The sequence below is a fragment of the Monodon monoceros genome, unplaced genomic scaffold, assembly GCF_005190385.1.
Source record: "Monodon monoceros isolate NGI ecotype Baffin Bay Population unplaced genomic scaffold, NGI_Narwhal_1 Super_Scaffold_18, whole genome shotgun sequence".
NCBI classification, from domain to species: Eukaryota; Metazoa; Chordata; class Mammalia; order Artiodactyla; family Monodontidae; genus Monodon; species Monodon monoceros.
The window spans coordinates 52,857,352-52,884,438 of NW_021703774.1; the positions used below are offsets into that span (position 1 = coordinate 52,857,352).

Genomic DNA, 27,087 nt, shown 5'->3' on the forward strand with positions numbered 1-27,087 from the left:
AGAGTGGTGCCAAAAAGCCAATAAAAACAGGTTTAACAAAATCTAGAGCCTCAGAACACAGTATAGAAATATTTAATTTTCAATTGAAAATCACTCATCACATCAACAACCAGAAAGATCTCAAACAGAATGAAAAAAAGACAATTAATAGATGCCAACACTGAGATGAAAGATGTTAGAATAATCTGACAAAGATTTTAAAGCAGCCATGTTGAAAGTGCTTCAAGGAACAATTAAGAACACGCATGAAACAAAGAAAAACACAGTCAGTCTCAGCAAAGAAATAGAAAGTGTCAACAAAGAAATAAAAGATGTAACGGAGAACCAAATGGAAACTGTACAACTAAAAAACAATAATCAAAATAAAAGTTCAGTGGATGGACTCAACAGTGAGCTGAAAGATAGAACAATAGGAACTGCTCAATCTGAACAAAGAGAAAGTAGATTAAAAAAAAATTAATGGTGTCTCAGAGACCTGTGGGACCATAAAAAAATTTTCATATTCACATCAATGCAGTTGTAAAGGAGAAAGAGGGTGGGGCTAAAGAAGTACTCAAAGAAATAATGGCTGAAAACCTCCCAAATTTGACAAGAGACATAAATATACAGAGTAAAGAAGCTTAGCAAACCCCAAACAGGATACACTCAAAGAAATCCGTGCCTAGATATATAATTAAACTCCTGAAAACTAAAGACAAAGGAAAAAACCTTGGAAAAAGTCAGAGAAAAACACCTTGCCTATAGGGGAAAAATAATTTGAATGACAGTGGTTTCTCATCAGAAACCATAGAGTTCAGAAGAGTTTTTTCCAAGTAAAAATATTTTATAATATTTTTCAAGTGCTGAAAGAAAAGAGTTATAAACCCAGAATCCTATCCAGCAAAAATGTTATCTAGGAATAAAGGAGAAATCAAGATATTCTCAAATGAAGGAAAACTAAGAGAATTTGTCACCAAGAAGACCTACCCTAAGAGAATAGCTAAAGGAAGTTCTCTAAACAGAAAAAGAATAATAAAAGAAGAGAAGAAAAAATGTAAGCAAAAATATACGGAAATACAATAGGCTTTCCTTCTCCTCTTGAGTTTCTAAATTATTTTTGATGGTTGAAGCAAAAATGATACTACTATCTGATATGGTTCTAAATGTATGTAGAGGGAAATTTAAGACAATTATATAATAAATGGGGAAGTGTAAAGGTATATAAGGGAGGTAAAGCTTCTATATTTCACTCAAACTGGTAAACTGACAACACCAACAGACAGTGATAAGTTTTATATATATATATACATGTAAAAATGTAATTCCTAGAACCATCATTTAAATAGCTATACAAAGAGATACACTCAAAAACACTATAGATAAATCAAAATGGAATTCTAAAGAATAAGTAACCCACAGGAAGACAGGAAAAAGAAAACAGAAATGAAAAAAAAATGAGAGAAGAAGGAAATGGCATATTCCAACCTTATCAATAATTACATTAAATGTAAATGATCAAAATACACCAATTAAAAGAGAGATATTGGGAGAGTAGATTAAAAAACATGACCCAACTGTATACTGTCTAAAAGAAACTCACTTTAAACATGACAGTGTAAGCAGATGAAAGTAAAAGGATGGAGAGAGATATATAATGCAAACATTAATCAAAGGGGATAAGGAGTGATTATATGAATATCAGATAAAGTAAACTTCAAAGCAAAGAAATTACCAGACCCAGAGGGGGATGTTATATAAATAGGAAAGGGTCAATCCACCAAGAAGACATAGCAATCCTAAATGTGTATGCACCAAACAATGGTGTGTCAAATATGTGAAGAAGAAACAGATAGAACTGAAAAAAGAAATAGACAAATTCACAATTAAAGTTGGAGACTTCAACACCCTTCCCTCAACAATTGTTATAATAACTAGACCTAAAGTCATCAAGGATATAGAAGAATTCATCATCAACCAACAGTATAATCAACATTTATAGAACACTCCACTTAACAACAGCAGAATACATGTTCTTTTCAAGTGCCCACAAAACATATACCAAGATAGACCATAGCCTGGGCCATAAAACAAATCTCAACAAATTTAAAAGAATTTAAATTATACAGTGTATGTTTTCTGAACAAAATGGAATCAAACTAAAAATCAATAACTGAAAGATAACAGGAAAATCTCCAAACGCTTGGAAACTAAACAACACACTTCTAAATAATCCATGGGTCAAAGAAGAAGTCTGAAGGAAATTTTTAAAATATATCAAAATGAAAGAAAATAAAAACACAACATATCAAAATTTGTGAGACACAGGTAAAGCAGTATTAAGAGGTAAATTTATAACACTAAATGCATATGTTAGAAATGAGAAAAAGTCTCAAATCAATAATCCAAGCTCCCATCTCAAGAACCTAGAAAATGAAAAGCAAAATAAACCCAAAGTGAAAAGAAGGAAATAATAATGATACAAGCAGAAATCAAGGAAATTGATAACATAGAAAAATCAATGAAATAAAAAGTAGATTCTTTGAGAAGACCAATAAAATTGGCAATACTCTAGCAAAACAGACAAAAAGGGGGAGAAAGAGAGAGAGAGAAGGAGAGAGAGGACACAAATTACCAATATCAGGAATGAAACAGTGGGTACAGTATTGCTACAGACTCTGCAGATGTTAAAAGGAATACCAATGAATACTACAAAAAACTCTACAGACCTACATCTGGCAAATGGACCAATCCCTTGAAAAATAAAAACTACCACAACTCACCCAATATGAAATAGATCATTTGAATAGCCCTATAACTATTAAGGAAGTTGAATTTTTAACTTAAAAGCTCCCAAAAAAGAAATCTCCAGGACCACGTGGTTTCACTGGAGAATTCTACCAAACACTTAATGAAGAATTAATACCAATTCTATACAATCTCTCCAGAAAATGGAAGAGGAGGGAACACTTCCCCATTCATTTTATGCAGCTGGTATTACCTGATGCCAAAACCAAACAAAAACAGTACATAAAAAGAAAACTCAGACCAATATCCCTTGTGAATTTAGACACCAAAATACTTAACAAAATATTAGCAAATAGAATTCAGCAATGTGAAAAAAGAATTATACACCATGACCAAGTGGGGTTTATTTCAGGGATGCAAAGCTGGTTCAATGTTTGAAAAGCAATTGTAATCCACCAGTCAACAAATCAAATAATGAAAATCGCATGATTATATTAATTAATGCAGAAAAAATCCTGACAAAATTAAATATTCATTCATGATACAAATTCTCAGAAAAATAGGAACATAGGGAACTACCCTGACTTGATAAAAAGAATCTATAAAAACCTACAGCTAACATTACACTTGGTGGTGAAAGACTAAATGCTTTTCTTCTAAAATCTGGAACAAGGTAGGATGTCTGCTGTCACCACTCTTACTCAACATAGTGCCAGAAGTTTTAGCCAGTGCAATAATGCAAAGGAAACAAAAGGCATACAGACTAGAAAACATTAAAACATGAAACAAAACTGTCCCTACTTGCAGATGACATGATTGTCTACATAGACTATCCCAAGGAATCTATTTTTTAAAATAATAATAAAACTCCTAGAACAAATAAGTGAATTTAGAAAGGTTACAGGAGTCAAGATAAATATGCAAAAACCCATTGTTTTTATATAGACTAGCACTGAATACATAAACATCTTAATTAAAAATAAAATGCCATTAACAATCACACATAGAAAGTAAATGGGTGTAAACCTAACAAAACATGTACAGGGCTTGTATGCTGAAAACCATGCAATGATGATTAAGAAAATCAAAGAAGATCTAAATAAATAGACATATCAAGTTTATGGATTAGAAGACTCAAATTAGTAAAGATGTCAATTTTCCCCAAATTGTTATACAGGTTTAACATAATTCCTATCAATATCCGGGCAAGACTTTTCATAGATATGGACAAGATTCTTCTAAAATTTATATAGAAAGGCAAAGGAACTTGAATAGCTAAAACCATTTTGAAATAAAGGAATAAAGTAGAAGGAATAAATCTACCCTATTCCAAGACTTATTGTGTAGTTACAGTTATTAAGACTGTGTGATACTGGTGGAGAGATAGACACACAGATCAATGGACAGAACAGAGAGCCGAGGTATAGGCCCATACAAACATGTCCACTGATTTTTGAAAAACATGCAAAAGCAATTCAACAGAGGAAACATAGCCTTTTCAATAAATGATGCTGGAGCAATTGGATATCCATAGGAAAAAAAAAAAACATTGACATAAATCTCACACCTTATACAAAATTTAACTTAAAATGGATCATAGACTTAAATGTAAAACACAAAACTATAAACTTTTAGAAAAAATGGGAGAAAATCTTTAGGATCTAGTGCTAGGCAAAGAATTCTTAGACTTGACACTGAAAGCACCATCCAAAAAAAGGAAAAAATGATAAATTTCCATGGATTAAGAAGTAAGTGGGGGAGAGAAAGAAGTGTGTGGTTATAAAAGGGCAACATGAGGGATTCTTGCGGTGGTAGAAGTGTTCTTTATCTTAACTACCAATTTCAATACCCTGGTTGCGAAATTGTGCTATAATTTTATAAGATAATATCATTGAAGGAAACTGGGTAAAGGGTATATGGGATCTCTCTGTATTATTTCTTATAACTGCATGTGAATCTATAATTATCTGAAAATAAAAAATTTAATTTAAAAATTCCATGCATTAGTTATAATTTGGTTTTCTTTTTTTAAAATTTCATTTTATTTTTTTATACAGCAGGTTCTTATTAGTTATCTCTTTTATACATATTAGTGTATATATGTCAATCCTGATCTCCCAATTCATCCCACCACCACCACCACCACCCCCGTTTTTCTTTTAATTTTAATATATAATTGTAAATGCTTTAGAAAAAATATCTTCAGTAACATACATGAAAAAGAATGTCAAATTTTCACTTTTCAACATTTACTTCCATTTATAACTTTGAGGAAAATATACTCAAATGCCATTCTGATGACATCATTCCCTTGTTTAAAAATCTTTCCATGGCTTTCCAAGGCCTAAAGCATAAAAACTCCTTAGCTTGGCATTCAAAGACATTCCTCTTCCAGACACTTGCCGATCAACCCAGACTCACCCTTCACTCCTGCCCACTGGTGCACACTCCTCTCCCCAACTCTTGACAACTTGAAGTTCCTTAATGTGCCTTGTTGTTTCATGCCTCTCTGCCCATTCACCCTGCCCCTAAACACCTTCAAAGCTTTCAAGACTCTGTTAAACTCACCTCTTCTAGGATCTCTTGCCTGTTCCTCCCCTTAAGAGCCCAGACCAAGGAGAATTCACCATCCATCGGCAGCAGCACCGTCACTTGTACATCTATCTTGGTACCTAACACTCAGTTGCTGACATGTCTTTCCCTCTTCTAGTCTGTGAATACCTTGAGGATGGGGACTGTGTAATTCTACCTTTGCAGTTCCTGTGCTTCATATAGTGCCCAACACACAGCAGGTGGTCAAAATGTTTGTGGAATGGCTGACTATCCAGCTCACATGACTCCTGCTTTCTGGTGGTTTCCTTGTCCTACCTTTTTCTCATCCTTTACCCCCAAATAATTCATCCCTTACTCTCCTAAAGTCCCTTAGATTTTGTTCACAGGACAGTCAGCTGTGTACATGCTTGCCTAAGAGTTCCTCAAGGATGGGCAGAGTGCATTTTTCAGACACACTGTAGACACATCAAAGAGTTCAACATTGATTGATAAACAAGGTGTTCAACCAACTGAGTGAACAAATGAATGAATGACCTTGAAATACCTTGTAAAGTATACAATGTAGGTTATTTTTTAACTTTACTCCAGGACCTTTTATAAAGAGAGAGACAGAAGGACAGAAGAATACACATAATACCTATAACTCACAAGGAAGAGCCCTACGTAGCAGCAGCACAGATAGGGAAGAATGAATACGTGGTTGGAATCATGAACATCACTGTACAGCTTTTAAGTTTGGGGTTAGGCCCTTTGAATTGTTCTTTGGGGCTGATGGAAGAAGGGGGGGGTGAGAAATCATCACATCATTTCCAGCTGCTTAGAGAAGAATCACAGTGTAAGTCCTATTTATCACATATAGGGAAAAAAGAGACACAAAGACATGTCAAATCATCAAACGGCACATTTCAGTTTTAAGCACAGCACTCCCAGCCTTAAGGAATTTACAATCTACTTTCCATTGTAATCATTCCAAACATTTGCCTTTAGAGCAGTTTAATGTAATAAGGAAATAATGCATGGGAAAGAGTATGGGCTGTAGTTTCAAACAGGCCTGAGTTCAAGCCCAGCTTGATCCTTTGCTAGTTATAGGAGCCTGCCACTTAATCTGTTTCCTTCACCGTAAAATGCAATATCAGACCACTTACACATGGGACAGGTATGAGAATTAAATAAGATAATGTATGTAAATTGTAGAGCCTAATGCCTAGTACACAGTAGGCCAATAAATTATGACTGTTCCTTTCCCCATCAAAGGCACCAGTCTCTGGATTATGAACTTCAAAACACCTTCAGGTGAAACAGTTTTCTCATTTAAACTGTATTAGAAGCCAAAGTTATAACACCAGGAGAATACCTAAGAAAAGTATGATATGTGTTAAAAATGTTATGCTAGAAACCCTGCAGGGCTCTCAATAAATACTTGTTGACTGACAAATGCATTGTCAGATCATAAAAACACACAGATGGAAAGAGATAACAGCATAAAAAGGTAATTTGCTGTATAACTGATTCACTTTGTTATAAAGCAGAAACTAACACACCATTGTAAAGCAATTATACTCCAATAAAGATGTAAAAAAAAAGGTAATTTGGAATCAGCGCAGGATAAAGATTACACTTCAATAAGTATTTTATTTTTATAAGCAACAGTAAAGGTAACTGGAAATCACTGGGGGAAAAATCAGGTTTTCTTTTACAGCCACAAGTTTATACGAACACCTAGAGGTACAGTACCCAAAATGCTGGCATCTCACTGGCAAAATTGCTAAATTGGAAGCAAAAGTGTTCCAGGTACTTAGGGGTGTGTGTATTCATGACATCTGTGGACACCTCCTCCCACATGACCCAGGGAGCAGGAGACCCAGATGTCCTGCACACCCGTGACCTACAAACTCATGACCTAAACACCCATGACCAAAGCACCCATTCAAACACTTCCTGGAGCATCATCGTCTCGAAGACATGGTTTACATAACAAATGTTTACTGAGCTTTACTGTGTTCCTGGTACCATGCTGGGCTCAGGGACACTAAGATGGGTGGATCATAATCCCTGTCCTCAAGAGGAGAGGTAGACATATAAATAAACAATTGCGAGTAGAGAGTGACTGGGTATGTAGAAGGACACGTGGAGGCACAAAGAAAGGAGTCGTCCATTTAACCTGAAGGATTAAGGAACTATTTCTCAGAGGTAGTAACAATTGAGCCAGACCTTAAAAGATAAGATGCTTTCCATGCCAACAGAGTGTAAAGGCAATCCAGGCAGGGGAACCCCTAGGACAAAGGCCCAAAGTCTAAATATAGAGGTGAACTCAGGGAACTGTGGGCAGTTCCATGAGAACTGGGACATTTGTAAGTCATATATAATGTACGTATACATAGTATCTTACATGCACAGTATATACATATCTTCCTATCCTTGTGAAATTGGCAGCAAATAATTATTCCCATTTTGTTGATGCATGTACCACAAACTTACACTCCCTATTCCATGAGCTAATCAGTTCACCTAATATTTTTTAACTAAACACCTGGAGTTATTGGTTATAGGTTGTTAAGTGGCCCTCAGTCATCTATGCCTTGCTCCCCACAGGTTCCTGAATTTCTATGAGACATGGCACCCACAGTGATGAAGGTCCTGGGAGGGATGGGAAGGAAGAGAGACTGAAGGACAGAGGGACACAGCTTCCCAGTATGGGCATCTCAATGGCCCAACAAAATAACTCAACATCCTGGAAAAATAAACATTTTGGAATTGTTAAGAAATATTCTAGAAATGTGACTAATACATGAATCATCTATGTACATTGTGAAACCTAAGCCTTATGTTGTTTATTTCACAATAAAAATTTTCCATCAAGAAAAAAATAAAGACAAGACATGGCAATTTGTGGAGAGACCCATAGCACCCTAGGGTTTTGTGCCACTACAGATCATCTTATTTATGCTACAGAAATAGTCGATATGTCCACAACAGGTATCACTAAATGATCTCAGTATGTTTTCTCACTGAACCTGAGATAAGGGGATAAGGAGAGGTCAAAGACTAGAATGGAAGCATCCCTTGTGCTGTTAAAAATAGTGCTGTTAGGCACCATCGAAATGGCTCTATGTTTGCATTAAAATAGCCACTTCAAAATGTCATCTACAGGGGCTTCCCTGGTGGTGCAGTGGTTGAGAGTCCGCCTGCCGATGCAGGGGACACGGGTTCGTGCTCCGTTCCGGGAAGATCCCACATGCCGCGGAGCGGCTGGTCCCGTGAGCCATGGCCGCTGAGCCTGCGCGTCCGGAGCCTTTGCTCCGCAACGGGAGATGCCACAGCAGTGAGAGGCCCGCGTAACGCAAAAAAAAAAAAAAAATGTCATCTACACAGTTTTGCGTCTCATGGCAGGTCTGCCATGAAAGGGTTATGTGACCTTTCCAAAGGTCACATAATTTCTTTAAGCTTCTAATTCCTCTCCTGTAAAATGAAGACCTGGACCAAATAACTTCCAAAGTCCCATTCTGACAGTTTACAATTCTGACTTTCCTTTTTACCACATCTAGTTATCCCAAGCCACTATCTGTACTAACAACCAATTGCCTGGGGCAGCAGAAGTCTAACCCCTAGTCCCGACGACACATGCGTGAATTTTTGACCCAAACAGCACAGTTCACTTGAAATGCCCCCATGGGCCCATCTGATCAGTGCTTTTGCCCCACACCTTGGACAAACCTGCACTAGAAGTAAATCAGCAAGAAAATGATTGCTGCCCCCAAAGCAGTGGCTTGAAAATCAATATTTACCTTGCCTTTTGTGGTTTCATTTCCTGCCCGGAAATGGGGCTGGGTGCTGCAGATGGGGCCTGAGATGACAAACACTTCTGATATAGGCTCTGAGTTCAGCATGGTTTCCTTTGCTGTGAGATATCGCTAAAACACTACAGAACTTTTCTTTACGTGGGATCAGGCAGAAAGCACAATTCAGATGGACTTCACTTTGGATTTCCTACTTTGGATGAAATTAGATGGAGCATCACCCTCCAAAGTACTTTCCAGACTCAAGGAACCCCCAGGGTAGGTAAGGAAAGAGGAGGCACCCAAGGGTTCCAGCAGCCAGTAGGCAACAGGTATGAGAAATACAGCTGCACTGGGCACCCTGCCAGGAGGACCACACAGTTGCCCCAGGAAGAGCCCACCCCTAGCTCAGCAACACTGGGTCACAGCCTTCTACTGGGGCGGTGAGCTCTGTCTGCATATTTGTAAGGGCATTTAAGGCAGTGTTTCAAAGCATGAATTGTAACGCCAGAGACCTGGGTTTAAGTTTCATTCCTGCCCCTAACCACCTCTCCAAGCCTCAGCTTCCTCATCACTAAAATGATGCTAATAGTAGAATCTAATCATAAGGGTCATTGTGAACATTAAATAAGACAGTGAACGTAAAGCAATAAGGTATAGTCACTATCTCACAGTGCTGTGCTGAGCTGTACTTGAGCCTGAGACAAAAGGAAAAATCAGTACTACTGAGCCTGTCTTTGTTAAAATCTTGATATTTTGTGTTCATCATGAATTTTTTGAAAGCTTAATTTAAAAATATTGCATTAAAGTATTACTTATCTTAATTATTGAGGGGTTTTTTTTGGCATCCTTTAACTCTTACACATTCACCTAAGAACTCAGTAAATGTCGGCTATCATTTTACCATCATCGTGCAATGACTGCACATCACAATTTAGCACTTAATTATCTAATGTATTAGTCACTGTTCTAGTCGCTTATGTCCTGTTTCCCAACTAATCTGTACGCTTATTAAGGGAAGAAATTATGACATATGTCTTTTATCCCTAAAACTGCTGAGTCATAAGAGATTCAAGTAAGTGCATGTCCAGTGATGGCTTATAGCCTAAGGTAGACAATTTATAACACCACTGTCTTCTAACTGTTTCATGTGTTTGAAGGTTTTGTCTCATGATCCTTGAGAGGGCAGGGATGGCATGTGGCATTTATTCTATGCATGTCTGGTGTAAAGATGGGGGACAGAATCAAAGAACTGGCAGGGACCTTTGAGTTCATCTAATCCCACCTGCTCACTTCACAAAGAAATCATTTGATGTCCAAAGAGGTTGCATGATGTAGCCAAAACCCCTCAGTGATAGCGCCGGGATCTCCTGGGCTCTTTCCATGCCAGTGCTCTGCTAATTTTCTTTTATCTCTTCTTGCCCATCAGTATCAAGCACGGAATTTTGCATGTAGGAAAAATCTAATAAATGTTGTAGATGATTGATTTCTGGAACTTGAGTAATCTTTGCTTAAAGAGGGAGTAGGGAGTCATTGCCTGGAAAAGTGTATGTATTTACCAACTATCCATATCTCCTGGCTCAGTGTGGCAAGGTGTTTATGAGAACACTGGATTTGGAGTTAGACAGCTCTGTTTCAAGTCCTGGATTCACTACTTTCTAGCCATGTGACCTTGGATGAAATTGTTTCTTAATTGAATTTTCCTCATCCAAAATAGGAACATAATAATGGTACTTACCACACAGAATTGTGAAAAATTACACAAAACAGAAACATGTAAAGAGTATGGCAGGCTACTTAACACATAGTAAATGCTCAACAAAAATTAGCAATTATCACTATTCTAAAAGTAAAGCCCTAAGAGTTAGGTGGGCTATAAGAGCAGATGGATAGAGTTATATGTATGGTTGTTTAATATACCCACATTTTTATATAATGGTGGATAAAGACTGGGAATGGGGAGCTAAATTATTAATCAAGCACTTATTATTATGCTATATCTATCCCATGAAGCCTCAGAAATAACTCTGATGTCCAATGTATTCTGTGAGATCTCAGTTCTATATAATCATGACAAGGGCCCCTCATGTACACACACACCAGCTGTCTAGCTCCTGAAATTTTACAGATTTCCAAAAGCAACAGGAGCCCAGGCCAGTAGACTATAAAAGGGACCTGTCATAGAGTCAAGAATGCCTAACTATAATCCCACTTTTAGTTCCATTTCAAGAGAAAACAAACTATATTAGCAAGGACACCCAATCGATAAGCAGAAGCCCAGACAAATAATAAGACACTCCATGACTTGGAATGTTGCCAGCACAAGCCTGATGCTATGAACAATGGATGGAGTAACCCAGGGAAACCAATTGCATAATTGAGTTCACACAATACCTCACCTACTTTTATTCTCTTTTGCCCTCCGCAAAAAGCAGTACTCTGAACCCAAATTCATATGACTCCACAGGAAGGTATGAGGTAGAAGTGTGAAAAGTATCCTATTTTTTATTACTTAGAACTTGGGAGAAAGAAACAGACTTGAATACCCCAAATTTCCAACCAAAGACTCCAATATTTTGCATTTTTGCAGCACCTTTATACCAAAATCCTCAAACCACTTCTGCTTGTCTGATATTAGCATCTCAGGGAAGCAGCCAGGAGTTTGTTGAAGCATTTTAAAGAGCACTTAATATTCAAAGCTGTTTTGAATTTTGAAAAATGAGGGAAAATACAAATAAAACTATTTTTCATTCTGGGTCAAACCCTCTATTGGCAATCTGAAATTTCTCTTAAAATTCAAGGTTTCCCAAAATCAATGTGGTATCCTAAATTGGATCCTAAAACAGAAAAAAGGACATTAGTGGATGAATTGGTGAAATCCAAAGAGTCCATAGTTCAATCATTAGTATAATACCAATGCTAATTTCTAAGTGCTAATTTCTAAATGTACCATGGTTACATTAGATGTCGACACTAGGGGAAACTGAGTGAAAGATATGTAAGATCCCTGTATCTTCTTTGTAACTTGTCTGTAGATCTAAAATTATTCCAGAGTTTATTCAAATATTTATTTTTAAATTAGCAAAAAAATAGTAAGTCAAGATTTCTTTGCCAAAGAAACTCTGGTGAGTGAAAGGGGTGGGGATTACTATTCTCTCTCCGCATTGAAAAATACACTAAAAGGACAAAAATCTCCAGTTTTTTTTACTAGAGATCAACCAAAAGATGGTGGCCAACTCCATTTCTCCTCAAGGTAACATGTTGGGAAGCTAAAGAGAACTGGGAGCTCCAGGATGTAGGCTCTCCAGTCTGTAAAACAGAGATAATGACCTCTCTCTCAAGTGTCTCAAATGGGGAATCAAGGGCACAAAAGAGGTAGAGCACGTGACCTGTGTCAGGAGCTAGGTGAGTGGCATTGTCCTTTGCTCCATCTCAGGACATCCCCACTGGCGGCTCCTGTCAGCCCCTCAGGGAAACCTTACAGGTGGTCCCTCTGGGTGGAAGGATGGCTCCTCTATCTTGGCAGGAGGGCTCCCCATGTTCATGGCCTCAGAGGACCTGCTGGATGTCTTAGCTCCTGGACAGTGAGTTGTGGTCTCGCAGCCCCACCTCTAGAAGCAGCTTATACTCTGCTGGGCTCCTGTCAAACTCTCTAGGGGCAGCTCTGTCCTCGCACCACTTTTTAAAGAACAGCCCACCCATCACTCTGTGGGGATAGGGAGACAGAAAAAACTACCAGTTACTTAACTGATTTACTTTTCAGTAAGAGTGAGAAGGGAAAAAATGAGTCACGAGCTGAGGCTGGGGGCTCAGCACTTGCCCCACAGAGTGGCACTGTGCAGGCCACAAGGTGGGTCATTTCTAGAGCAACCTCTGCTCCCCTTGGCTTGGCCCAACTTTTAATATGTTGCACTGACTCACTGTCTTTTGCTTCAAGGAAATTCTTAAATTAACTAGACCTTGACACTGTATGACAGTGTAGAGCCCATTCCTTCTTCCCGGCATTGTCCAGTCTTGTGGATAGAGAATATTTTGGTAAAAGTCCCAAGTTTTTTTGTCCTATCTCCACAGGTTGTGAATTTTCTTGAGTAATCTCTATTCCAAATATTCTGCCTTATTGATCCTAGACACCACCCAAATGTCCCAGAAACTGAAAATGTTTTAGTATTATTCTCTCCCTGACGGCCTCATCTACCTAAAGGTGACCACATGTTCTGCCAGCCCCTGGGCTTTCTTCAGAAGTGGTCAGGGTACCCGTCAGGTGTGTGGGTACCATCAAGGACACTTCTCATGCTTTTGGCCACTTAGCATCTGAATCCTTCCTTTGTTTGGGGAGTCCCTCTCCCTGTGAAGCAGAGCTGGTCTCCCACTGTGGAGCTGTCAACGACAGATATTTGCTTACTGGCCTCCCTTGCAGCAGATGGGCTAGCCTTGAACTAGACTCTACCAATCAAATGAACCTAGTTCAGACTTTAAATTGGAAACTAGTTACACAAAAGAGCAGGAGTCACCCAGAATCCATTCTGGTGTGGGGATGGCTCCACCCAGCTTACTGACATAGCAGTGGTGGCAGATTCAGAGCAGTTTCCAGCACTTACTGTCAGTGTGGCAGGGGTACAAGCTGCAGTGTCTGTGCTTAGCAGGAGCTGCCCTGGGTCTTCACCAGACCAGTTCTCCAGCACAATTTGGATATTTCCCCTGGCCGAGTAGCCCCAGAGCCTGTCCTTTTGACCTTTCTGGAAATTCTACAAACCAGAGGGCCCCAGGCTCAGCATGATCCTGTGCTTAGTTAAATGGTCTGCTGCCCACCTTCCAATCCTTCAAAGTTTTCACCAAGAAGCCTCACATTTTCATTTTGCACTGGGCCATGCAAATTAAGTAGCTGAGCCTGCTGTGAGCTAGCTAATATACTTTAGGTTAAGGGGTTCTTAACCTTTTGTGTGCCATGGAGCCCTTTGGAGGTCTGATGAAGCCTATGAAGTATATAAGGAACGTTTTGAAATGCACAAAATGAAACACATAAGAAGCCAGTTATATTAAAATATAGTTAAATTTTTTAAACAAATATATGATAGCATAATATGTGTGATTTTTTTATTAGTACATTAAATAAATCTAGTGGCAGGTCTAGTAACTGCTGTTGCCCAGAAGTAGTATTTTGGAACGCCTGCAACAACTGAAATGTCCTTGAAAATACCTACGACTTTTTTTTTTTTTAAAGATTTTTTAAAATATATTTTTATTTATTTATTTATTTTTGGCTGCATTGGGTCTTTGTTGCTGCGCATGGTCTTTCTCTAGTTGCAGCGAGAGGGGGCTACTCTTCGTTGCAGTGTACAGGCTTCTCATTGCGGTGGCTTCTCTTGTTGCGGAGCACGGGCTCTAGGTGCGTAGGCTTCAGTAGTTGTGGCACATGGGCTCAGCTGTTGTGGCTCATGGGCTTAGTTGCTCTGCAGCATGTGGGATCTTCCCGGCCCAGGGCTCGAACCCGTGTCCCCTGCACTGGCAGGCGGATTATTAACCACTGTGCCACCAGGGAAGACCCCCTATGACTTATAAAGGTGATAAGGTCACAGGTATCTGATTTGTTGTCTATATTCATAACTTAAAGAAATGCGACATTCAGTGATTTTTTTAAAGTGATCCATCCAAGTCACAGTGTCTTTATTTTTTAATTAAAATTTAATTGTAAAACTTAATTAATTAGGGCTTCCCTGGTGGCGCAGTGGTTGAGAGTCTGCCTGCCGATGCAGAGGACACGGGTTCATGCCCCAGTCCGGGAAGATCCCACATGCCGCGGAGCGGCTGGGCCCGTGAGCCATGGCCACTGAGCCAGCGCGTCCGGAGCCTGTGCTCCTCAATGGGAGAGGCCGCAACAGTGAGAGGCCCGCGTACCGCAAAAAAAACCCACAAAAACTTAATTAAAATTTAATTTAAATAAATTCCTTTTCTGCTTCAACTAGCCAAAGCTGTTATTTTGTTGCTTACAAAGAGAAGCCTGTAGGATACAGGTACCTGATGTGACCCAGGCCCCAGGACGAATCCTGAGTATGCCAGGGCTCTCCACAGAAAACAAGCAAACACAACAGTCACAGTGGTCCGAGGTGAGTCAAAGGCGTATCCAACATAGCTCTGCCTCAGCTGTTAGGACCTCAGAAGAGAAAGTGTCAATGGTGACAGTCCAGGATGCTGTCTGTGAAACATGTGACAAGCCCTATGTGTGTGGTATAAACCAAGTGATCTAGATGTCTGAGCAAGTGGAGGTAGGTCCCTTCCAGCTGGGAAGGTCAGCTATTAATAACAGTTCTACCTTATGAGAAGGGAGATGAAACACATAACAGTATAATCATTGCGCCAATGTCCACAGCAAGTTAACAGAATGTTGAAGAATCTCCTTCCTCAATTTCCCAAATCCTAATCCAGAATTCTTTGTTCTAGACGCATTACCTCTCAGGTATTTCAACATGAGTTTGTTTTTTTACAGATCTCAAAGGAAATATGATAAAAACATACCTCCTCGGGTACTACTCTCTTGTTCCCCTTCCACTCCTCCTTTTGGGACAGGGGACTCAAAAGCCCTGCAACACAAAGGGAATATCTATCCTTTGGACACACTTGAGAAACCTGTGTTTGTTCAGAAAGTGGAAAACAATCCATTTGCAGATATCTTGAATTTTCCAAAGTAGTTTTATATCCATTATTATACTTGAGCTCTGGGCATATATCATTACCCCTGTTTTATAGATGAGGAAACCAAGGGTCAGAGAGGTTGCGACTTGCTCAAGGTCACAGAGCAAGAAAGAAAACCCAGGTTTCTTTCTTCTTAGTCCAGTGTCCTTTCCTCTGCCCACAACTCTCCTACGAGCAGATCATAACAAAAGGGGAGGCCGTCTCTGAAAGGGAAGTACAATCATGCAGATCGTCAAAAAACCAAGACACCCACACCCCAAATTCTGGGCAACAGGTGTCAGCTAGGAGAGGAGAGGCTCAAAAAAGAAAACAGATCACCAGATCCTCTGGCCCTGAACAGGCTTCAGTTTGAGCCCCCAACATGGGACAGAATTCCTTTGGCCAGTGCCCAGCACACAGAGTCCTTCCCATTCCTGCCTGGGACTTAGGCTCATAACAACAGCAACAGCAGGAAAAGGGCTTCATGAATATAAAAATAAACAAACTTTCTATTTTTAGCAGGGCTGCAGCTGTGAGAGCTTCTTTATTTGCTTTTTAGCTGCAGCATTCTGAGGGAGGAGAGGCAAGCCGGGAGGGGGTGGGAGACGAGGACAAGTAGGGACAGTCACACTGGGAGCCAAATTTTCCATTGCTGAACCTGATTACACACAGGTCACAGAAACCCACGTCCAGCCTGGAAGTCTGTGGAGTCTGCAGGTCTGGAAAAACTGGAGAGCGACAACCAGGAAGCCAGCTGGTGACTGGGCTCTCCTCTGGCCATATATAGAAATAAATCATCTTTTGCCTAAATGGTTTTTAGAGCTATTGAAAACCGTGTTGTAGTGACTCCATCAGAGGAGTGGAAGACAGGCTTGTGAGTAGAGACCTTTCAACTCTTAACTTAGGCTGTAGCGAGAACCTATGTGAATCTCACAGAAACTCAGATCCAGCAACTTCCAGGCTTAAACCCGGCTGGGGTCCGGAATTCCCAATAAGCCTGCAGCATTTTTCTCCTGCCCAGCCCTCGCTGATAGCACTCAATATCAAGATCTTGAGAAAGGACAACCCTAATGTTGGAGGTGGGGAGAAACAGGAGCTGTGGTTCCTCCTTTCTGTTTGCCTGAGACAGGATTGGACATTATGAGAAGGGAGTTCCAAGGCCCACAGAGGAGGGACCTTTCCTTATACATGTCACAGTGGCTTTAGGAAACGTATGCACCTGATCTGATTTCAGAAGTACCTCTATTAGCCGTGCAAATACCTTTGGCTGTGCCATACCCTGACCCCATGGCATCTTTAATTACATTCTTTTCCCCTCTTGTGGCCCTTTTCATCCATGGTCGCAACTATATTTTCAGTCCTTCTGAGCAGACAGAATTGCAGACCCCAAAGCAGTACTGAGGAAGGAAAGAACCCAATGCTTTGGGTGCTTACAAGGAAATAAGTGCCCAAGCAAGGGTACCATGCTCTTCCATGCTGGGAAAGAGTCTCTACAACTTCCCGGATGTGGCCTTATGGCTGGCGGTCTTCATTCACTGGCAAATGTGTACCGAGCACCCCACTGTACTGTCGCTTGCAGTCCAGTGTGGGGAAGAAATAAACAGACGATGTCATCACTGTGGGGCAGGCTCTATGATGGGTAAGCAGAGAGTCCTGTGGGAACACAGAGGACTGGCTTCTACCGCAGTCCTGGAGAGTCAAGATCTTTTCCGAGGAGATGGTGCCTCAGCTAGCACCCAGGCAGGTAGAGACTGGGTAGGGCAAGAGTTTCTCCTCGAACACTCCCTATGAAAGGGTAGTTCTCAAATAATAACATGGTAAGAGGACATAGCAAGGCTAAAATATATGAGAGCTTAACCCCAGCACCTCAAAAATAGTCCCTCCCAATAACATTTATCATTTTACTCAATAACACTACTGAGCAAACCAATTGCTGGCAAATTACAAGAAAAAAGACAGTATCATAATCTATTTGACTGTGAATTTTGACAGCTAACAATGTAAGCCCTGGAATCTTGAGGTTGGAAGGGATCAAATGGGCTACTGAATCCTCTCACCACATATAAAAATCCCTTCTACAGTATCCCTGCCAGATGGTCACCCAAGCTCTGCTCAAATTGCTCCAGTAATGGAGAGCTCTCCACAGATCAAGGCAACTAGTTATTAATAGTTAGTTTTAAAAGCAGGAGCTGGAGTGTGTAGTGGCCTCCCACCCAGCTGAAGTTCAGTCTCCCAGTCTTTCCACACTCCCATAAATCCTACAGAAGGCCACCAGATTAACTTTGAAAGTGGTCAGTCCATTGTTCAAAACCTGCAGTGACTCCACCTACTGACATACAAATTCTAACCTCCTTCTAAAAGACTAGAAGAGCCCATATCAAAATGTAACATTGGTTATATTTGGTCATGAGGTTTATGGATGATATTTTGTTTTTCTCCTTCATACTTTTGAGTTTTTCCCTAGTTTTCTGTGAGACAGAGAGAGAGAGAATAAGAAAGGTAATAAAATAATTAATGTTATTTACAAAAAAGTCCTACTGTGTTTATTCGTTTATGTTGTACCCAATTTAGAAATCTTTCACTCTCTTTCCCAGTCTTTAAATTCTTCTGCACCTCCTAGATTCTGGCCAACCCACCTCTGTTTCCTTCAGTGCTCCAGCCCTTACTGCCCTTAAATCCAAAGTATAAAATTGAGCACTTTACTATAAGCAGTTTTCTACTATCTGTCAATCATCTCATGAGATGTGGCAGGTTCCACATCAGACTGTAAATTCGTTAAGGACCATATCATAGTGCCTACCTAGCGCAAGGCAGAGGCTATTGTAGATTCTGCATGAATATTTGCTAGTGGATAGATGGATGGATGAAATTCCACTGGGTGTATTTATTAGCTCAGTTGGTTAGAGCACAGTTCAAATGATCAGAGCACAGCTCTAATAAGTTTTGTATGTCATCGGATCCTATGCTTCTCAAACTAGGGTGCCCACAACCTGGAGGAATATGGCAAAGTAAGTCAAGTGTATATGAAGCCACAAGATATTAAATAATGTCTTCCTAAAGCAAAAATGTCCTCCTTTGGGGGAATACTCTGGTGGAAAAGTACGAGAAGCACTTTTGCAGCCCATCCCTTTCCAAGTGCAGGAATTCCATCCAAGGCTGACATCCACATACTGCTTGAGTTCATCAGTTTAGGCTTTGCTTCTAGATACTTTCAGATGCCAATAGGTCTATACCCCACCAAGAGATGTTCCTGGAAGGTATCATTCATCCTGCATAAAACAATGCAGAGATCACTGGTCTAGGAGCCAGAACACCTTGGTTCCAGCCCAGTTATGCAACTACTGTGGGCTACCAGGCTCTTCAAGCCCCAGTCTCTCATTTACTCTGCCCTCCCAACAAACGTTGGGTTAAATTAAATAATACACTTGAAATGTCTTTGTAAACTGAAATTTATGTGCAAGCTTCAGGTTTTATTATTGTTGCCCTTATCATCCCAGAATCAGTGAACTTGACTGTGTCCCATGGGCACAGAGGCTGCTTCCCAAACCTGTCCTGTTGACTAAGGTGGGTAGCAGTGGAGCTCTGAATTCAGAAAGTTGTAGGTGGAAACCTGACTCTAGTGTAAGCTCCACCAGACTAGAGTCTCATTCATTTTTATATATCTCATGTTTTGCATAATATTTAGAATATATATTTTATATATATATATACACACATATATGCTGAATGAATGAGTTTCTGTTTATTGGGATTTCTGCCTTCCATCATCTACCTGATCTTTGGCAAAATTAACAATTTTCCAAATCCCATTCTCCTTATCTCTTAGATAAGTATAATAGTATCTCAAAGTGTTAAAAATGCATAAGCTGCCTGGCACATAGGAAGCAATAAGTCAACCGCAGTTAAAACAGAGGGAGAGGGTGAGTGTATTTCTGCAACTTGGTAAATGAAGGATAAACTGTTATTTTATGGTTTTGTCAGCCCTTCCTTTTACCTGTTATGAAAGCGCCAGCCTAGGGAAAGGAAGGTTGCTTGCAGCAAGGATGATGTTCTGAGTCACTGACCTAGTTAAGGAAGCAAATTTCAAAGGCACAGTTACTTTGTGGGCCCTCGGGGCAAAAGGAATAAACAATTCCAGTCTTCACAAAAACTTCTTCCAGAATGAATATGCCTGGGCAGGGCAAGCTGGGGTTTTCCAGAGGTCTCTCTGACAAAGTGACAAGAAATGTTTTACCTAGGCCATGGCAATGCTATATGAAACCCACACGATGGGCTCACTCAATAAATTGATCAGTAAACCGAGAGCAGGAGACAAGGGGAGCCAAAAAGAGAGGCAAAATGAGAGTTCTGTGGAGCCCTCCTCCCACCCTGAGACCCCTGCCAGAAAAATGGAATACTGAGGCCCTTTGTTTACATGTGCGCTAAGCCAGTGGTGAACCCCAACAAAGAGCGCTCCGTCGTGCAGTGCTGCCAGTTCCAGAGACAGTGCTGGAAAAAGAGCTTTCGAGACACAGCCCCAGGAGGCTGGGAGGCAGAAACGGAAAATGAAAACTGAGCCCCTTCATGCCCCAGAGGTAGAAACAAAGGGCCTTCCGAGCTATCACCACCCCTCACCAGCCCCACTGCTGGAAGGGGTGCTCCATCTCTAGAACTTACAGGAGCGCTCAAGAAAGCATAAAGCACGTGGAGCAGAGGGGCACAGGTGTGTGGGGAGACGTGGTGATTATCAGAGGAGACATTGAAGAGATTCCTGAACTTCCCCCAATGTCAAGATTTGGAGCTACAGTTATAAAAGTAATATTTCCCCTGGCATCTTGGATGCAGCATTGAAGACATTTTGGATGCTGCATGGAAAAGAGCTCCCAAGAAAAGTATATTGTCACTGCTCTTTTTAGAGGAGCTTTCATAATTAGAGTAATTTATGTCAGAATTAGACAGTTTAGGGAACAGAGATTTAATTGCAAGAGATAAATATAATAACTGGTATGAAAACAGGCTCTCAAAATCTGTTTAGCAATCCAAAGGCAAAATGAAAAAGCAATGCATTTGAAAAGGGCTGTAAGGGGTGGGCAGGAGTGAGGGGTGGGTGGAGGCGGGGAGAGGAAATGCTTTCTCAGAATAGTTATAATTTAGCTGGAAAACTCACTGTGTTTTGGATAACCTGCTAAAACTGAACACGAATGAGACTAAAAATAAAAGATAGCATCAGCAGAAAATACTTGGCTAAGGTAAAAAGAACAAGGTTTTGCTACCTTCATGAGGCAAAGGCCATGGAGACTGTAGAATTAGGGATGCTCATTGGCTCAAAAGCAGGCCAAGACTCTTGTCCACAAAGACCCCATGTACACGTGGTGAAAGGGCCCGTGGAGCCACCCTGACTCCCGACCACACGGAGTCCATCTCAGCTTCCTGCAGCACTCCTTTACGGCTCTGCCATTCACCTGTCTGTCCAAACCCCTCTGGAATCCATTTATGTTGCCAGCCTGTGCCGCCTCCGGGAGATAAGCCATCCCATAAATTCACTACCTGTTGCGCAGTGTAGTATTCCCACTGACTTCTCCTGAACTTGCCTCCCTCGTGGTTCCGCAGTGCTGCTACGTTTCAGGATCTGGTGCACAAGTCTGTGCTCATCTCATCCACACCATTTATAAGCTGACCATTTCCTCCTAACAGCCTGCATCTTATCAACAGCCCTTCTGACTTCCAGTGGGTGCCTTAAGGATCCAGGCTGCTGTTCAGGTACTTTCTGAAGTACCCGTGTACACTTTTAGACCCTTGCCCGAGTGTTGCAGCGAAGAATATACCACCGGTTAAGGTGAGAATAAGATAATGTTCTCAATTTAATATTTTCCCTCCCTGAAGAATAGGCCCGTTTGGGCACAGCACTGTCCTGGTGCACACACATTATATTCGACATGGCTTCTGGACTCAGAGGGTTTGCAAACTGATGGGACAGTGTCTTCAGGAAGCACAAGGCCAATAGTGAAAGTTAACCTGTCTGATACAGGGCACTTTCAAGAAAGAAAAGCTAGCGTGGCAGTCCTGGCCTTCATAGCAGGCTAAGGTTCTATGCTAAATACCCCCTTGATTTTCACAACCCCCTGAGAGTCAAGCAACACCTTTTGTCCCCAGTATATTGATGTGAAACCAGAGCTTAGCAGGTGCTAGAGTTAGTAGGGGGAAGTCACTCAAATCTCCAGTCTCAGTTCACAAATGTGCTTATTTCGGCTTCTTTTTTTTTTTAATTAGATGTTAATGCTCTGTTTCACTCCATTTAGAGCCCACTAACCTCTTGACCACTCTCAAATATCTTTACTACAAATATGAAAAATAATGAGGATTAAGCAAAATGTAACAGCACCATGATGGCCTGGGGCCATCCATGAGGTCATCAGACTTGGGAGTATCACTGCCTAGAGATAAAATAGTAGGTGGGTGCTCTAACATGCTTTTTTGTAAGGGATGCGTCATCCGCCCAGAGTGACAACATCCTGGCCAGTCGCCCGCTCCTGTGCTTCTACCATAATTGCATCTTCCTAGCAATGCCAGTCCCTCAACAGACTTGGCAGCCTTGGCAAACCAATGTGAGCGAATCCGCCATCTTGCCCACTGCCTTCTCTGCCACAGAAGCTGTTGGCCTTCCTCACTTACTGAGGCATCACAGAGACACCACCTCATGGATAGGCCCGAGATTTTCTTCCCACCATCGACAGGCATGTCCATCAAGCCCTAAGCTCAAATCAACTGCCTCAGTTTCTCTTGTTTAATTTCTTCCCGTTCTCTCTGAAAAGCAGCCCTAAAAACTGTCATGTAGGCCAGAGCCAATCTGTAATGTTGCTCTAGATTTCCAGGAAGGCATCTTCTGTAACCCTTCCTCAATAGGCCTCATTCCAGGCCTGAACATGACCCTTGCTCCAATGTGGAATTCCTTAACAGAAGGTGACTTCCTCCTCTACTTGATGATATAGTAGTAAAAGGATGGATTGAGGGGTTGGAAACAGACTCAAATCTGGGTTCCACCATTTATGAGTTATGTGACTGGGAGGAAGTTACTTAGCTACTCTGAACCTCAATTTCCTCATCTGTAAAACGAGGATGATACTACGTCTCATAGCTGTGTTGTGAAAGGCTGAATGATATGTTACGGGCAAAGCTCCTGGCACAGTGTCAAGTGTCCTTAGCATGAAAGGAAATCTCCACTCCCAAATCCTCAGGCCAGCATTCAAGGCCTCACTTTGCCCCCTGCCCCTACCCCATCCCTTGCTCAGGGCTCTGTTAGACTCTGGCTTTAAACTCCGAGAGTGTCAGAGGAACCAACTCTATGTAGGTAGACAGTTGTAAGCTCAAAATGTGGTTACAGATTGAGCGGCTCCCATCTTGGTTAGCACATCTACTAAGGGAAGCCCCTCATCTGGACACTTCTAAGCAATCTCCTCAGCCCAATCTTCCAATCTCTGCTGGCCCTACCTGACCACCTGTTAGCCCACCTGCTTCTGGGACCCACCTTTCCCCTCTTGTTCAAATCCAGGCTAAGTTTTCTCCACCTGGGTTTTTGGGAAGAAGGTCTCATCTAATTTCCTTCCATTGGAGGAAAACTTCCTTTTCTCTCTTTCCTTAATCATCTTTGGCATTTCTGACTGGAGGGCTGGGTTTTCTCTTTGGTCTTTCAACTCAGAGCCATTTGGTTTCTCCATTGCTAACAGAAACAGATCTCTTATTCCTCAGTTGAAACAGCTGGCTGCACTAGTCATTTTACCACCCACACGCAGAGGCCAAAGGACACCAGCACTCAAGCACAGAAGCTGGTGGGCAAGACACGGCTCAGCACCTGGCACCTGGGCACCTGGCAAAAATCAAGTCAAGAGGGCGGCATCTCAGGTCTACGTCATGGGAGGACCTCTGAGGAGGCCCCTAGACACTCCGGGGCCAGGTTCTGTCGTCAACCCACCCTCCCCCACACACACACAGTACCTGGGAGACAGTGAGCTCCCTGCCATGGGTAATCAGAAGCTTTGTGTCTGGAGTCCTCCATCCCACGCTGGTGCAGCTCTTTCATTTCCTAGCTTTCCAGGTGCTGGACTCCAGACCCACCAGCTCTGAATAAAAAGTGGATAGAGGGCAACTGAGGATGAGAGGGCAAGCACCTTTGAGAACTTGGTGAAGGCAGTTTTCGCCTCCATCTCTGCTTCTGACAGCTCCTGCTGGAGCACACTGTTTCTTATTGCCTTTGGTAAGCAGTGCAGAGACTTTTCCAAGGTGTTGCGTGCACCCCAACAAACACACCGTGCTGACCAGGGGAGCCCATCACGTCCTTTGTCCAGATAAGGCACTGGAGCCTTCACCCAATCTGCCCCATGGCCTCCCTCTCCAACACCTCCCACCCCCTTTCCAAGAAGGCTGCTCCATTAGGAAGGTCTGGGCTATTTTCACTTAAGCCCACTTTTCCCCGAATTAGGTCTCAGATCCCTGGGAACTTTGGTGCCTCCGTGAAAGCGACTGGGACTGGTTCTGCAGGCTCCTGAGCAGCTGTGTCCTGCAGGAGGCGTGTTCCGGGACCGACAGGGCACCGACACTTAAGGGCGGGGCAGCGAGGGGGTAACTGGCGGGAAGTCGGGGTGGGAGGGAGGGCGAGTCCGGGCCGTGTGCGCCCAAGTCCAAGGTCAGCCGTCCTCCGCGGGCCCCAGGGTGCCGAGTTTGGGCCGAGCCCAGGGAGCGGGAGAAGGAGCGAGTCTGATTCAGGAAGTCGAGCCTCTGACATCAGGGGCAGGACGGAGTTGGAGTGAAACCTCAAAAATGCGAGGCGTCGGCCAGCGGGAGGGCAGGGAACACAGAGGGCGCCTTTCTCAAAGCCGGAGGCAGGTACGCGCAGCGCAGGGCAGCCCCCGCTGACCCTCCACCTGGGCCTGGCCCGCGCGGGACCCGCAAGGGCTTCCAGCGAGACACCAGGACCTCGTCCCTGCGCCCGATCGCTGGTGCACGGGCAGCACCAGGCGGACCCCCGAGCGACCACGCCTGCAGGAAGCCCTCCAGTGGACTCAAGGGTGAGTCTCAAGATTTTTTGTGGTTGTTGTGTGTGTGTGTTTCAAAACACTTTTTGAGCTGCCCTCCGTTTGCAAGGGGGCTTCCCACTCCCTCCTTTCTTCAGAAGATTGAGACTAGCCCCCTAGATAAGTGAAATTTAAAGATTGTTTCCAAACAGCCTCTTGCCCCTTCGCAACTTCACTTCCAGTGTCCCCCTGCTTTGCGAGGATTCTTGGCAGCCTTACTTCTGCTTCTGGGCTGAGTCCACATGGGTTCCTAGTGGGGTTTGGGGTGGAGTTCTCCGACTCCCGTTGACAACAGCTGCCGGCAGGAGCGGCTTGAAAGGGACAGAGGGACATTCAGTTTGCTAACAAAAAAAGTCAAGACCTGAGACCCTCCAAAAATCACCCCAGGCTCAAAGGTTTCTAAATTATCCTAGGTGAAGCCAAATTTTCAAGGGGTCTAAGAAACTGGCCACCGCGAAAATATGGCCTGGAGCCAGGGCTGGAATGGGAACCTGTCTGCTCTTCCCCAGCCTCTGAGGGGATCTGCCTTGACACAGACCGCTTGCTAACTTCTTTACCTCTTTCAACAGTCCCACACCCAGTCCCTCACCCTGCCCATGAACGTAAAATGGAGGACACAGTGAGACCTGTTTCCCTAGTATTTTGAAGAGTTTCACAGGAATACATTATAGTAGAGTTAAACTATGGACATTAGCTAGTGGGAACACCAGCCCTGCCTAACCGAAAGGGAAACTGAAGCAGACAGGCACTGCCCTAATTTCTTAGGGAACAGTGGCAGCCCACATGCTAGCTGCCTTGCAGGACTGCTCCACAGATTCTGTTGAATGAGGAAGGGTGGTACACTTGAGCATCTGAGAAGCACTTTCCTTCCAAAGCTGTTGCATTTCATTCACTCAGCTGAAGTTCATAAGAACCTGCACCTAATCTGATGGGACCCTCATTCTGAAGTCCTGTTGGATAACGGGAGAGCCTTGAGTTACAAGGAACAGGACTGGAAGACAGCACTGACGCTAGGTTGTTCCTAACCTCTGTACAAATGGTTTGCAAGTTCCGCCTAGAGAATTCAGCAAGGATGTCACCATCAACCTCCTGGTCTGATGTGTCTACCTTTCGCCTGTGCTGGGCTGGGGAGGCAGCTGTATTAAAAAAATCTGATCAAGTCCTTCATTTCATCTGAAATTCTTACTCCCCATCCCCACCCCAGACACAATATTAGGAAAGAAATGTATTGCAAAACAAATGTTTCTCCAGCCTTCAAACTTTGTTAATATTTAGCCTGTGGAATAAAGAAAGGATCTTTTCTGTCCTCTTCCCTGAAGACTAACCCCAAGAGGGTAATGAACACTTGACAAACAGAGTCACTGATTTCATCAAACAGGGATGTACATCCATCCCATCCATTCATTCAACAGTTACTGTACCCACTGTGTGCCAGGCAGTATGCCGGGACCTTGGAGTCCAATTATCATGATACAGTTTCTGCATTTGAGGACATGAAATCTGGTAAATGAGAACAGAGGAACAAACTACAGCTCAGAATAATACACATCATCATAGCAATAGCTATGGGACACTAAAACAATCCAAAGGAGGGAGTGAATAAATCCCCCAGGAATTATCTGCAGAAATGACGGATGAGCACGTTTTGAAAATGATTAGGCATTCCCAGGAAAAGGGTATTCCAGACGGAGGAAAAGGTATCTGCAAATTCAATGGCAGGTTGGGGGAATTGCAAGTAATGGGGATTACACTACTGTACAAAGAATGGTGAGCTCTTTCCTGTAGCAGTGGGAAGTCATTTTTTCAACAGGGCAACAGTATGGTCAGATTTGTGTTTGGAGAGAGAGCTGATGGCCAGATGGAGGTGGACTTGGAGAGATGAGAACAGAGATAAGGAAGACCTCAACTAAGATAATAGCAGAGGGAACTAAGAAAAGGGCATGGACTTTAGTGGTGTTTAGGAAGTAGAGTCAAAGGTACCTGGTGACCAAGTGAACGTGGCAAAGGAGGAATGAGTGGAACAGAGGATTATAAGGTGTTGAGTTGGGGATGGGGCGATGCACCGTGATGCTTGTAATGGAAACCACATGAACTAGGGGAGGAGTGGGCTTGGGAAGCAGATTTTTGAAGAAAACGAACACGTTAGACACATTTAAGTTGGATGTACTCAGGGGATGTCCAGGTGGAGATATATGGGAGGCAGCGGGCACACAGGTCTGGAGCCCAAGGAGAGGCAGAGGCTGCTCCAACGTAACTATCTCAGATGCTGTACAGAAAAGCAGTGTCGAAGGAAGCTAAAGAGGCCTGATTACACTGTC

The 27,087-nt window shown here is 42.4% G+C and overlaps 1 protein-coding gene across 1 annotated transcript in view; it reads left to right on the forward strand.

Moving 5' to 3' along the window:
• Nucleotides 1-24,361: 24,361 nt before the first annotated feature.
• KIAA0040 (KIAA0040 ortholog) overlaps nt 24,362-27,087 on the forward strand; it is a 33,145-nt gene continuing 30,419 nt past the window's right edge. Inside the window, exon 1 of the mRNA XM_029228874.1 lies at nt 24,362-24,763. The gene's annotated coding sequence lies outside the window, so the exon portion shown is untranslated. The remainder of the gene's footprint in view (nt 24,764-27,087) is intronic.